The sequence below is a fragment of the Choloepus didactylus genome, chromosome 17 (genome assembly GCF_015220235.1).
Source record: "Choloepus didactylus isolate mChoDid1 chromosome 17, mChoDid1.pri, whole genome shotgun sequence".
In the NCBI taxonomy this organism is placed as follows: Eukaryota; Metazoa; Chordata; class Mammalia; order Pilosa; family Megalonychidae; genus Choloepus; species Choloepus didactylus.
The window spans coordinates 38,047,936-38,063,184 of record NC_051323.1 but is presented as its reverse complement, the minus strand read 5'-3'; the positions used below and the strand labels follow the sequence as shown (position 1 = coordinate 38,063,184).

The following is a 15,249-nucleotide window of genomic DNA, read 5'->3' as shown; positions in this document are numbered from 1 at the left end:
CTTAGATTGGGAAGAAAGATTTTTAGGCCCATAGGCCATCTGATCTCCTGCTTTGCACCTAGCAAACTCTTTCTCTCTTTGAAACCCTGGTGTCTCAGTCTCAGGAATTGGTCATTTGTGCTTTGAGCACATTGGGCAGAGCACCCACCACTTTTGATCGGTAACAATCCAGTTTTGAAGATGTTGAACTTGTGGTGCTGGGGGACAATGGAGTAGAGCTATCTTAAAGGCACTTGTCGGAATGTGTGATGTGAAAGAGGAAAGAATAGGAAAAGGAGCTACATTCTAGCAGGAGTAATGGACCTGGATCATCAGGGGAGGATAGGCTACTGCTTCACAGTAAGGCAGAGAAGAATGCATTTGGCACCCAGCTGATCCATCCATGGGCATCTCTTTCTCCCCTGACCAATTTTAATGGTAAATGGACAATGTGGTAGACCTAGCCTGAGTAGGGCTTGGGGACCAGGAAGGGCTCAGACCCCTCAAGGATGAAGACCTGGGTCACTCTACCAGCTAAGCCACCTAGAGGTGCCAGCTGAGGGTGAGGAAATCTAGAATTGGTAGTAAAGGAAGGAAATGGTGAATCTCAGATGTGGTTTTAAAAGCAGAGCTATAATTTAGCCCACTAACATTCTTATAAGGGGCTCCAAAGGAGTTAACCAGAAATCTAGAGGAGCTAATCCCAGATAGGATGAATTTACTATAAGAAGCAAGTGGATCCAAGCAGTGTAATGGATGCTTTGTGCCCTAGCCAAATCTCCACTTTAGGACCAGGACTTTAATTCTCCAGCTGCCAGGAGTATTGGCTGCTGACAACATATTTGGGAGTTCTTCTGGAATGTTCTCAGCTGAAGGGAGGTGCCTTGCCTAATTTTACAACCTTCAGACCACATCCAATGACTGGTCAATGGTGAGATACAAAGGCCTGGCTCCCTTGTCTGAATTCAGGACAAATATGAGGGGTCATACCAGCTCTAGAGCTTCCTGTGGGTGGGCTGAGGTTTTTGTTGCAATGGCACCACAGGTCAACTCCTCCCCCAGCTTAATCCTGCTACCCTCGCCCCTTCAGGGTGTTCCCCCAAACCTCCTGCATGCAAGTTTCTGCCTCAAAGTCAATTTAAGACAAAAGGCAATACAAACGAGCTAAATCCTCTTTCCTAGGAAAAAGTCAGCAGATAATATCTAAAAGTGGAAAAATCAATACATAAAAATGTAAGCATATTATCTGGAGTTACACAGACAGCCACCTGGAGAACTAAATATAGAAATGATGAGAAAAGATTGCCCTTGTAAAGTGTGACTGGGATTAGGTAGAAGACTTGTTTTCCTCCTAGGATTTTCTTCTGAATGACCTGATTTATCACTATATGCAAGTAGTATTTGATTCAAATCTAATTTTAATATTAAAACAAGTCTTAGAAACAATATGGAGAGGTAGTGAGTGAGGTAGAGGAGAAATATTTGTTTTCAGAGGATCTGGCCTAGAATTCAAATGCTGCCTCTTAGTGTCTGGGCCATCTGCTATAGGTCTCTTACTCTTTCAGAATCCTAGTTCTCTCTCCTGTCAAGTGGGAATAATAATTATATTGACATAAAAACCACTCAAGATTACTATGAGATGTAAATGGAACAATGAATATGAAAAAGCTTAGTAAAGCTGTAAAGCACTATACTACATAGGAAAATGAAACAAATGTTGGAGATACTAGAAATATATAAGGGAGTGCAAAGAGCAATTAATTGTGATGGTGATTGAGAAAGACCTCATGAAGGCAGTATACATTGAAGTTGGCCATGAAGAATGAAGTAGGATTTTGATAGGCAGAGAAGGCCGGGTAGAGAGGAGAGACATTTATTTTACTTTTAAATTAATCTTTTTAAATTCTCTTAATCAAAGTAATCCATGAACATGGTTATAAAGCAACAATTCAGAAGTGTTTATAACCTCCTTTGGCTCATTCAAGTCTTGTTCAAATGTCATCTTTCTCAAAGAGACCTCCTTCTGACCATGCTATTTAAAGCTGTTATCCCAACCACACACCTGATCCATCTTTCCCCACCTTATTCTTTTCCCATAGCACTTATCTCCTTTTAACAAATTATAACTTATTTATTATGTCTTTGGTTTATTGTCTCTTTCCCCCAATGTGAGCTTCACAAGTGCAGGGATTTTAGTCTATTCTGTTCATATCACAAGTGCCTAAACCATGTCTTGCACATTGCAGGGGCTCAATGAATATTCACTGAATAAATGAAAAATATAAAATATCTGTGCCTGTACCAGCTCTCCCCAAACCCCTGTCCCACTTGTCAGAGGCACCTGCTTTTTTTTTTTTTTTTTAAAAACAGCCTATTATTTTGGAAATTTTAAAACATAACATAAAAGTAGAGAGAATAGCACAAACCAACAAATGCACCTCCCAGTTTCCACAATTAACAATATTTGGCCCGTCTTGTTTCTTTATTCCCCTATATTTTTGGAATAGGAAGGGCTGGCATTGAAGTATTTTAAAGTAAATCCCAGACATCATGGTATTTTATCTAGAAATACTTCACTATGCCTCTAACAAACAAATCTATTCTTGGATCTAACACCATGCCGTTATTATATTTAAGAAATTGACAGTTTCCCCTGCCACCTCTTAGAAGCTTAGACATCTCACACCTCCCCAAACAACCCAGGCTTGAGGTAGCAGTGGCTTCTAAGCAGCACAGAGGGAGAAAGAGGGGAGTGGGGGGAAAATTAACAATTTCTTAACATCATTTTACATCTAGTTCATAATCAGATTTCTCTGATTGCCTCAAAATTGTTCCAATCAGGATCCCAAATGAGGTCCCCACATTGAATATGGTTGTTTTGTGTCCTAAATGTCATTTATTCTGTAACCTGCTCCCCATCCTTCCCTGTCCATGCCACTGATTTGTTTGAGAAACAAGGTCGGTCATCTGTAGAATGTTCCATATTCTGGATTTGGCTGATTTCTTCCTTGTGGTGTCCTTTAACTTCTCCTCCAGAGGCAACTTCTTTTAACAGTTTCTGTTTTAGTTATTTTTGTGATTATCTTGATATCTCTAAATTCACTGTTTCTTGATTTAGATATCAAGATGGATGAAAATTTAGCTCCTTTGCCGCAGGTCCCTCCTCCCAATATAAGTTTGCCACTATTCTTAGCTCCTCTACCCATCTCCTCTGATTTCAGAAAATATCTTTGAACTTCTTTTTCCTGTTGCATCAACCAAGAGAGCATCTCTTATTGAAGACGTTTGTTCTCTGATTGTTCTTTTCACCTGCTCTTCTTCCTTTTTACTTTCCAACCTCTGTCAGCTGCTTTAGTTTTCAGTTTTTCAGGTGAATAACATTCTTTTCTGTGATTTGTCTAGGAGGATATTCTAAAATTATAAAAAATAATAAATGAGCATTTACATTCTTGTGACTTTTTGGATTTAATTCATTATAAAGCCCTTGCTTTCCTCTATCTGGGGTCAATGTTAGAATACCTGTGCCAGTCAAAGAAGAATGTTTCTAGAGTCACATTAAAATAGATTCTCATTTTTGACACTCTACCAATTGTACAAAATTGTGCCACATTTTAACTTGTTTCATGTTTGGTCCATACCAGGAATGATGTTTGAGACCGTGGCTTGAATTTACTGGTACCAGCCTCGCTTTCCCATTGAGAGGGGACTATTTTCTATTTTCTGAACCATGATAGAGGCAAGAAAGTACAAAGTATTTTTCTTAAAAATAGTTCCCAGTGGAGAAACGAGGCTGGAATGTTCAAATTCAAGCCACACAATGGAAGGCCTTGAACACCATGCCAAGAAATTGTGACTTTGTAGTTCTAGGAGGCTTCTGAGGATTTTTAAGAAGTGCAAAGTACTTGGACTTCAGCCTTCTTGGAAGTTACCCACCAAAGGGGGCAACTTGCCAGGGTAAAGGAATACCAGCAGGTAGTGGCTATGGGGAGTACCTCTGGTCACCCCAATAGTGTTCACCATGTAAGGAAGTTATGTGGTCAGAGTTCCACAGGGCCTCCAAAGAACACGTGAATGCTTCATGGGAAAGCCAGCATTTGAACTCCTGAAGCTTATCCCTGGATCCTAGGTAAGAGCCCCTGATTTAAATCACCTGTCTCTAAGACCATACACAAATCATGTATTTAACTTTTTTTTTTTTTGAGACTGATGGATATTTGAATAGCTTCTAATTTTTTACTGTAACAAACAACTTTGCAAAATGTATATTTTTCATCCTAGCTAAATTTTTTTAATATTCATTTTATTGAGATATATTCACATACTACACAGTCATACAAAACAAATCGTATGTTCGATTGTTCACAGTACCATTACATAGTTGTACATTCATCCCCAAAATCAATCCCTGACATCTTCATTACCACACACACAAAAATAACAAGAATAATAATTAACGTGAAAAAGAGAAATTAAAGTAAAAAAGAACACTGGGTGCCTTTGTCTGTTTGTTTGTTTCCTTCCCCTATTTTTCTACTCGTCCATCCATAAACTAGACAAAGGGGAGTGTGGTCCTTATGGCTTTCCCAATTCCATTGTCACCCCTCATAAGCTACATTTTTATACAATCGTCTTCAAGATTCATGGGTTCTGGGTTGTAGTTTGATAGTTTCAGGTATCTACCACCAGCTACCGCAGTTCATTAGAACCTAAAAAGGGTTGTCTATATTGTGTGTAAGAGTGCCCACCAGAGTGACCTCTTGGCTCCTTTTGGAATCTCTCTGCCACTGAAGTTTATTTCATTTCCATTCATATCCCCCTTTTGGTCAAGAAGATGTTCTCCATCCCACGATGCTGGGTCTACATTCCTCCCCAGGAGTCATATTCCACGTTGCCAGGGAGATTCACTCCCCTGGGTGTCTGATCCCATGTAGGGGGGATGGCAGTGATTTCACCTGCCAAATTGGCCTAGCTCAATTTTTAACTTGGGAGAAATTTGTAACTGAAGAATTGCTGGGTAAATCATGTGCAATTTTTAAGGCTTTTGAGATCTCTAGTTAAAATACACTACAAAATATTTGTATCCAAACACCAGCAGTGTGCGTGAGTCACTATTTTAGCACATCATCAATAACCCTGGGTGTTATTATTATTTTTGATTTTTGGGAAACTGAGATCTCATTTATATTTACAACAAATAAATATCTTATTAATCAGAGCTCATTTGATTGCTCTGCTAGAAACCCAATTCAAGCTAGCTTAATCAAAAAATGTTAATATATTGTCTAATGTAACTGAAAAGTCTAGAAGAGGATGCTGCTTTCAGGCACAGCTAGATCCACAGGGCTCAAACAATGTTATCAGAACTTTTTTTCTCTTTTGTCTGATTCTACTCTTTACTGGCTTCATTCTCAGGCAAGGTATGAATGTTGGCAAAATGATCCCTGGCAGCTCTAGATTTATCTGACTCATCAGTCTCATAAGTCTCAAAGGAGTGCCTCATTTCTGATGGTTTCAGCAAAGATTCTGAGGAAGACTTTGGTTGGCCTTGCTTGGACATCATGTTGCTCCCTGAGCCAGTTATTGTGGCAGGAGGGTAAGATAATCTAATTGGTCAAGTTTGGGTTATGTGCCACATCTGGACAGGTGTTGAGGGAGGGCTTCAGCGACACCCAAACCAGTTGAACTGACAGGAGAGGAGAGTTTGTGAAAGGGAAAAAAGAAGAGTGGATGCTGCACTAGCAAAAAGAATAGATGTCTGTTTCAAATACCATCAGCCCTCCTAGAACCCCATGGAGTACAGGAGAAAGAAGTTCCTCCATCAAAAGAAGGGGAGAAGGAATAATGTATAGATAAAAGCAGCAAATGCCCTCCATATTATTGTTTTAATTTGCATTCAATAATAAGCATTGTTTCATATATTTGTTGGCTATTTGTATTTTCCAATTAAAGCTATACTTTTATCTTATTGATTTATAAGTTCTTTTTTTATGGAAAAATATTTATTCATATAGATATCTCTAAATTTAGTTATTTGTAGCTAGTCAGATGAGAATTTCTTGATTACACCCATTCATAAACACTCATCAGCACAAAGAGCACCAAAGTATTTTTTTAAACATACCCAAAAGTGAAAGGGTAGGGGCTTATTTCATGTAACAGTGCTATTATTATAAGCCACCATTTAGTACATGAATAAGCCAAACATAGTATTCCCAAATCATGTATTGTTGTTACTGGTATCTTAACTATATTGATGTCTTAACTCTACTGGTGTCTTAACTATAAGAAAAAAGCTAATACTATTAATTAACCACACTGTACTCCTTTTTCCACCATTCTTTGCTTTTAGTTTTTCCATATAACAGAATCAAAAACAGCAATATAGTACACGATCTGTTAAACAAACATCTTCTCCCAATCTTCCAAGAAAATAATCTAGAAATAAACAAGAATAAGAAACAAAATATTTATCTGATGTATTTGCAATAGTCTATCCCTGTAGAACAGTGGGCATGGGAGAAGGCAAGAGGACCTACTTTCTATAGAATATATTGAGGCACATAGGTGAAAGTTTCTCAGGCAAATTCATGGCTAGACCAAAATTGAGACAGAGTTCAGAATTTTACATTTCTCCCAAAGTAGATTTCTCAGATAGTCATGCCCAATTAAATATTTCAAAATGCGTCCTTAGTCACTGCTATCATCATCATCATCGTCAGCTACATCATTTAAAGGAGACTTCAGTGATAGGCTATAAGAGTCCATCTGTTAGGCTGGCATGCAGCCATGTGCCCAGTAGAAAGCAGGTCATAGCAGAAGTCACAGATCCTCACAGGCTTGGAGGACTGACTGGGAAAAAGAGTTCTCTTTTTCAGAGCAGAGCCCACAGACAACAAAACCACATTTGCGGACATGGTGACGACCATTTACAAGTGTCAGTTTCGTTTCTGACAATGCACACATACAGTTGCTTCAGAGTCAGGAACCCAGACAGCAGCATGTTCATTACTGGGTGTCTTCCCACTTTTGGAGAGTAAATCAGTAACACATTTATGTGATTCTACCATTCTGATTTCTCAGTGGCAGTGGCAGCATACACTGCAAATGATTTAGTTGGTGTCTTGATAAACCATCCATTTCTTAAATCTTCATTTTTTATAGAATCAGTAGTGACATTTTCCAGGGGAATAATATGTTGTTTGTTATATTTTTTCTTCTGGATGACAATATTGCCATATACAAGAATATCATTAAATAAGAAAATTGCCTTGCTTTGGGCTTTTTTCCTGCACAATTTAGTCATTACTTCTTCTCCAATCAGAACCTGTCCAGGTATCGTTAAGTGTTGACCAGCCGCTCCAAACAGTTTTCCACGATACTTAACACATCTAGTATTTGCTTCATTGTTGCCAAGTGATCCACCATCTTTTGCTAAAAGCCCGATTGGATGCGGCGGCGGCGGCAGCGAGGTTACTCCTTCTCTTCCTGGGCGCCAGGCGCCGACTCTCGATTTACAGGTTCTCAACACATTGATGCTAACCTTTTAAAATTATACATGTTGCAAATATTTTCCCATTTGCCATTGTTTCTTAACTTTTTAATTTACTTTTCATGCAAGAATACGATTTTAAATTGCACACAGATCCATGCAATGTTTATTAAGCTTTTATTCATCCTAATTCTTGCTCTAAATAGTTCTCTGGCAATAACTCAGGTTTAACTTCTGTGGCCCTATTTCCTCATCTTTTCTTCCTCTCCTTACAGAAATATCTATGGCATTATTTTGACTATTAAATAAAATTTATTTGTATCAAAGTCTAGATCTTAAGATAATGGGTAGGAAATATTGAGAGCAATGCTCTGAGCCAGTGCTGTCAGGGGATATTTAGTCATATCTCATAGGAAGTGCCACAAGTGATCATTTACAGCTTAAAGTTACTCTTCCTGCCAAATATAGAGCAGAATGAAGCCCCTCCCTTTGCCTTAGCCAGCCAGGACATGCAGCTGGCAGAGGAACTACGTGCAGCTGCAGAAAACACAGATGCCTGGCACAGCCCTCAGGTTAGAAAGAGCGTTATGGAGCGAAGCTAAACAGATCAAAGCCAGCTCCCAGTTGAACGAGGAAAGCAGACAGCTAGGATTTCTCTGAGTGTAACTGTGGGGACAGTCTCCTAAGGACTTGGCACTTAAAATGAACTTAGAGCAGTTCCAAACGTGCAGACTAAGAATTTCCACAAGTAGAATTAGGATTCTGGTATAAGAAATATCCTTATACCAAGAATAGATTGGCACATGGAAGAGGATCACCAGGGCCTTGGAGAACAGAATCAAGATTGGACAAGAAAATGAATGTTCTTTTGATTGCAGTGACCAAGGGTTTTCATAAATTCCTTCATGAGGAAGAACAGGAAATTGTTATGAATCCCCCCACTATGTGCCTTTTGTAGTTTATTACATACATATATGTTTAAATTAATATATAGTAAAAGTATATACCACAGGAGTTATCTTTGACAAGTCCTTTGTTCATCTACATAAGGAACTTTTCTAGATATTGTTATATAAAGATTTTTTGAAGTGGTTAGATTCTTCCAGACTATTAGGTGCCAGAGGGAGCAACTAGATAAACAGTTCCACTTATAGACAAGTATTTTAGGCTTATTTTAGTCTGGGAATGCTACACTTTATAAAAATCACTTTGTAAAGAAGAAAGCATTACATAAAAGTCTTTCATTTACCACAGTCCCTTAAATCAGTAGTTCTTAATCATTGCTAAACATCAGAATTACCTGAGGAGATTTTTAAAAATACTGATGTCTGGGTCCAACTCCAGATTAGTTAAATTAAAATCTCTAGAGGTGAGGAAAATGCCCCCTGAATAATTATTATGTGCAGCTAGATTTAAAACAGCTGATATGGCATTGCATTAAAATGAGGTATAAATTCACGTCTTAGAGGATATTTGCAAATACAATGTAATATGCCAATCCAAGGCACAGTGCATAATCTAAGTATTCCCTTCTGAAAATGCTCCTTTGCCCCTACCTCCCTCTATTGTACTTAATTGGCAAGACCCCAACTCTGGACACACTATCTATTTTCACCATGCCTGCAACCTGTGCAACTGAGTGTCATAGTTTTGATTCCCCTAGAAGCAGATGATGAAACAAGGATTTGTGTAGAAGTGTTTTATTTGGGAACTGTAGGTTACATCGGTAGAGAATGGGAAAATTATAAAGAGAAGGGAATGTATCCAATAGAGCCAGATACCACAAAAAATTCCCATGGGGAAACCCTGGGAAACAGTATAGAAAACACATATCAGAATTATACTACCTTAGTCTTTATACACCGACTTCCGGGAATCATTAATTGAAGCACTTTTGGTCTGTTGTCGCATGGTTAGAAATGGGCTGAGCCAAATTGAACGTCTGAGGGATATGACAGCATTGCTAGGGGATAAAAAAGTCACACAACTGAGCAGATGGGTATCAATATACATTCATGATTTTCAGTCTCAGATGGACACTTAATATAGCAGGTAATCCCACAGTGTAGTTTTTTATTTTGTTTTGTTTTGTTTTTTAAGTTCATGCTCCCACTCTTTATAAAGTCCGTATCTTTTAATTGCAATGTCTGAATTACTTGTGGGTCTGTTGCTATTGTCTGTTTTCTTCTTGCATTTCTGTCTTTTGATCCTATCTCCTTGATGTTATCTTCCTCCAGAAAGGATTTAACCTTTTCCTTGTCAGCGTTTAGAGTAGGATCAGATCATCTTGATGTTATCAGGAATTGAGATAATTCTAGATTGTTTTAGGGTTTGGGAGAGTTGGTCAGTTTCCAGTTTACCTTTATTCTTGAAGTATCAACAGAAAGCTGGGGAGTTTATCAAGGCCTCTCTTCCTTCGCAGGCCCTGAAGTACAGTTTTTCTCTACCCAGTACCATGCAACTGTCAAAAGGGTTGCTTATCTTTTTTTTTTTTAATTGACTTTATTTTATAGATTAGTTTCAGGTTTATAGAAAATTTGCACAGAAAGTTCTTAGAGTTCCCATATACCCCATCTCCCCCCACCCCCAAAAGTTTCTCCTGTTGTTTACATTTGCATTAGCGTGGAACAGACGTTAAAAATTGATGAACTAATATTTATACATTATATATTTTTCATGATCACAAAGAAGCCACACTGTTTTTATTGACAGTTCAATCTCTACACATATGCAGTATATGTATCAACAATTATATTAATGATACAACTCATGAGTATTTACAGAAAGCTGCTATTCTAGGTTTGGTGCATTTTGTGTGCCAGGTACTTTAGTGAATATGACAAACGAACTTGGGTGCTACTTCAATTCATGAGAATTAGCTTTCAAAAAAAGTATATATGCCACCTCACAGGATATGTCAAACCCAGAAAAATCAATAGCTGAATGTCAAAATGAACACTGTTAAAGAAAATTTGTTGATAAAAACATTAGGCTAAAATTTTGGTTTAAAATTTTAGCAATTGGATTTAAGATCCAGAAAGTATAAGCACATTGGGAATTTTAAGAAAAGACCCCCAAGTTCTTCAGAATTACTACTACATTCTAAAAGAATAATTCTGGGCTGCTATAATGTCTTCCCTGCTAGTGTAAACCATTGTTTCATGATTTCATGGAAGAAACAAGATGGTAATTCACATAAATGGGTTTTAAAATAAGACTCTTACCACTCAAAATAAAATAAAAACTTCCATGATCTCCATCAATTCTAAAAAAATTTATCAAAATGTTGACCAAACCAAGAAGTCATGTCACCATTTAACTGTCCTGACTGCCAAAGACTGCAGGAAATGTCACTTACAAAGGAGGGAGACCTGAGGTTGAGTCTTGGTGCTGCCCTAACTTGCAGTGTGAGGTTGGACCAGACCTTAGCTTCCCTGAATTTGTGCTTACTCAGCTGTAGAATTGAGCAGGGCCAGATGTCTTTTAAGAGACCTTTCAACTAAAAGAATCTAGGTCAGCTTCAGACCCCATTTTGAGCAGACGTTTAGGGTGTAAAAGAAATGGGTTAAGAAACAGGTGGTGGAGTATTTTCTACCTTTTATGCCGTCATTCATTTCTAGGAAATTTTTCATCTAATGGCTGGTACTGCTAAAGGGCAGGCAAATGAGGCATGCGGCAATGGCATTTTTAATTCAAATGTAAAAAGGCCATGCCAAATTTGGGTGGAAAAGCAATGCACTACCACATTACACAAGCAGTCAGGATTTCTTGCCTCTGAATTTCAAGAGCCATCATTTTCTCCCTTGGGAAAATGCCAAGGGAGTTGTACAATTTAAGTCATTTGATAGAGATCTACTGAAATCCTACCATTAAAGCAACTTCAGTGAAACTGGTTCTAATGGAAAGGATGGAAGAGAGTTATGTGTAGGGTAGGAATTTTCTTTTTCTTTACAGAACAGAAAAATGATCCAAAGAGAGTAATGGCATCTCATTTTTCGTCTTCGAAAAGGAATACAATATCACTTCTTGAATTCAACACACTGACCTCATTTTCAAAATGCATTACTTTATTTCCTCCTAAGTCAGCCATATATTAGAAACCTTGAGAATGTGACAGTCACAATATTTCTTTAGTAAGCCCCAAGTCTTTCTGGAGCACCCCTGGAGCCTACAGCTGAAGGAAGAGCCCTGGGTTGTCAAATATTAAAGCTTTCTCCACAGCTACAAGTTCCTTTGATGTTGGGTTATTGAACACAAACTTACTGGATAATATGTCTTCTACACAGTCCATTTCTGTTCCTAAAAGTGTTGGCTGTGCTTTATTTTCAGTGAACAGTCTGACTCCATTTTGATCAACTTCTTCATCAGAATCTCCTTTTGTCTTCTTACAACCTGGAGAAGAAGAAAGGCCATTACAACCCCTGGTTTGAACAACAACATTCATACCTACATGTTCAGGCTTATCTTTAAGAAGCAGTTGTATCTTGTTTATTGCTGAAGATGTCAGGGTGAGGGAGGCTCAGGTGGGCTGCAGCTTCCTCTTGCTCACAGCCTGAACAGTAGCCAGATGAACAAAGCTGACATCTTGGCCGTGCTGGTGCCTCCGGCTAGAGCTCAATCAACTTACCCTCTCTCTATAGACACAGTAGGCTGACACATTATCTTTAATGAAAGTTTGTGGTTTACATTAGGGTTTACTCTTTGTGTTGTAAAGTTCTATGGATTTTGACCAAAGGTATAATGTCATGCATCATGCAGAATAGTTTCACTGCTCTAAAAATGCTCTGTGCTCCACCTGTTCATCATTCCTTCCCTCCCATTGAGCCCCTGACAACCACTGATCTTTCTACTATCTCTAGAATCTCATATAGTTGGAATCATATAGTATGCAGCTTTTTCAGACAGTCTTCTTTCACTTAGCAATATGCACTTAAGGGTCCTCCATGTCTTTTCATAGATTGATAGTCATTTCTCTTTACTGCTAAGTATTACTACATTGTGTGGCTGTACCAGAATTTGTTTATCCATCATCTATTGAAGAATATATTTGTTGCTTCCAGTTTGGGGAAATTACGAATAAAACTACTTTGAATGTTTATGTGCATGTGGTTTTTGGTGGACATAGTTTTACTCATTTGGGTAAATACCTAACAGCACGATTGCTGTTCGTAGGGTAAGTTTATGTTTAGCTTTTTAAGAAACTACCAGACTGTCTTCCAAAATGGCTGTACCATTTTGCATTTCCACCAGCAATGAATGAGAATACTTGTTGCTCTACATCTAACACCATCATTTGGTGTTGTCCGTGTTTTGGATTAGCCATTCTAACAGGTGATTGATAGTATCTCATTGTTTTAATTTTAAATTTCCTAATGATATGTGATGTTGAGCATCTTTTCATATGCTTATTTGCTGTCAGTACAACTTTGGTGAGGTGTCTGTTCAGATCTTTTGTCCATTTTATAATTGGGTGTTTGTTTTCTTATTGTTGTGTTTTAAGAGTTCTTTGTATATTTTGAGTACAAAGTCCTTTATTAGATAAGTGTTTTGCAAATATTCATTTCCAGTCTGTCATTTTCTTAACAGTGTCTTTCACAGAGCAGAGGTTTTTTAATTTTAATGAAGCCTAACATCAATTTTTTCTTCCATGGATCTTGACTTTGGGGTCATATTTAAAAAGTCACCACCAAGCTAAAGGTCACCTAGATTTTCTCCTACACTATCTTGTATAAGTTTTACAGTTTTTTACATTTAGGTCTATAATCCATTTTGGTCTGTATCTAGATTCTTTTTCTTTTTTTTGCATGTAGCTGTCCAGTTGTTCCAGCACTGTTGTTGAAAAGACTATCTTTTTCCATTGAATTTTCTTTGCTCCTTTGTCAGAGATTAATTACCTGTATTTGAGTGGGTCTATTTTTGGGGTATATTCTGTTTTATTGATCTATTTGTCTATTCATTCACCAATACCACACTGTCTTGATCACCGTAGCTCAGCTTGAAGTTGGGTAGTGTCAGTCCTTCAACTTTGTTCCTCTTCTTCAATATTGTGTTGGATCTTTTGCCTTTCCATATAAACTTTAGAATGTTTGTTGATATCCGCAAAATAACTTGCTGAAATTTTTATTGAATCTATAGATCAAGTTGTGAAGAATTGATACCTATTAATATTGTTTTATTAACCATGAACATGCAATATCTCTCTGTTTACTTAGATCTTCTTTGATTTCTTTTTAATCTCGTAGCAGATGATCTCTGCTTGGTTTCTTGCCTTCTCGCTATTGAGCTGTTTAAAATTTGGGAAGTGTCCTAGGGCAAAAGTCACATCAAATTTAGGGCTTACTTCTCATTTGCTAGCTGCATTTGTTGTCCTGAACTCCAATTTTTATTTCCCTAGTTTCTTCTTGGAATTGTGGAGAATGCTACTCTGACAACTCTGCTACAGATTAGCAATAGGTTTTGTGTATTTTATTTTCTCCTTTTATTTTTTACAGCTTTTCTCATCAGCTGAGAATAAAGGAGAGTAAGAGAGGTGAGAAAGGTGAGATGATTGCAGAAGGAATGAAATAGTCTTCAGAGAAAGTGAGAAAAGTCTTTTGCTTTGGGTTAGCTTGTATCAGACCAACCTCCAGCTGGGGACAACTATCAAAAGTGAATAAAACAAAACAAAATCCTCACTGTTTGAAGGCATTGAAAAGGAATTAAAGCAGCCAGGACTTTATGTGCCAAGATCTGGGAGAAAAGGGAACTGCGCTGAGGTGAAGTGGATAGTTAATGCTTATTTTTCCCCCTTAGGGAATTTTTGCAGCATGAGGCATAGAGATTGGTCACTTTTCATTGGCTTCCCACTAGACTCAAAACAAAAACCAGCCTCTTTACCGTGGCTTACAAAGCCTGGTGTAATATGGCTTCTCCTTGCCTGGACTAACTGCCATATTTAATGCCACCTTACCCCCTTTTTATAATGCTTCAGCCACACTGACCTTCTTGCAATTCCTCTTACCTGGGAAGTTCAGGCTTTCACTGTGCTAGTTCCTCTGTCTGGATTAAGTTCTCCCATCTCTCCTACTCATCCCTCTGTATCCTTCAGATGTCCCTTCCTCAGGGACCCTACCTGAGCATCACTCTATGATCTACATCCCCTCCCCATCCCATCAAAATTCAATACCACCTCCTCCCTAGCACCTATGCATGGCATACTGTAGGCAATAAATAAATGCAGAAAGAGTGAGTGAAAGACTGCTTGGTGGTAGTGTTGCATGGTAGAAAGAATTCTGAATTTTCACCTCAGAGGCCAGATTCTAAATGGAGTTCTACTTCCTGGGTGATTTGGGGCAATCCCTTAAATGTTTTGAGGTCTTTGTCTCTAATGTAGACATTACCTACTTAATTAGGGTTATTGTAAATAGAAAATGGGATCTGATATACAAGTATTTTAATTGTAAAATGCTACTGTAAATGTGGGTTACTGCACTATTCACTGACTCAAAAGGAAATCACATATATTCATTCAGAAAATATCTTTTAAGTGTTGAATTCTTGACACTTTACTGTATTCATCATCATTAACAATCTTTTAAGACAAGATTTTATAAACAGTAGTGAAAGGTAAATAATTCTACATGAATTTTTTTCATATTGCAAAAAGTTTTCAATGCCCAGGTAATTACTGTCTTATTTACATAACAAAATATTTCTGAAGCATATGGAATTTAATTTTTAAAGGATGCAGTAGATGAATATATCATGAACAAAAATGCCTAGAATATACTAGGAGCTCAACC

General features: G+C 37.8%; 1 protein-coding gene and 2 pseudogenes across 1 annotated transcript in view; 1 reads left to right on the top strand and 2 right to left on the bottom strand.

Moving 5' to 3' along the window:
* Window positions 1-15,249, top strand: part of ACYP2 (acylphosphatase 2) — a 320,771-nt gene that overhangs the window by 117,284 nt on the left and 188,238 nt on the right. The gene's annotated exons all lie outside the window — the stretch shown is intronic.
* Window positions 6,667-11,558, bottom strand: LOC119512089 (annotated as a pseudogene).
* Window positions 11,665-14,400, bottom strand: LOC119512088 (annotated as a pseudogene).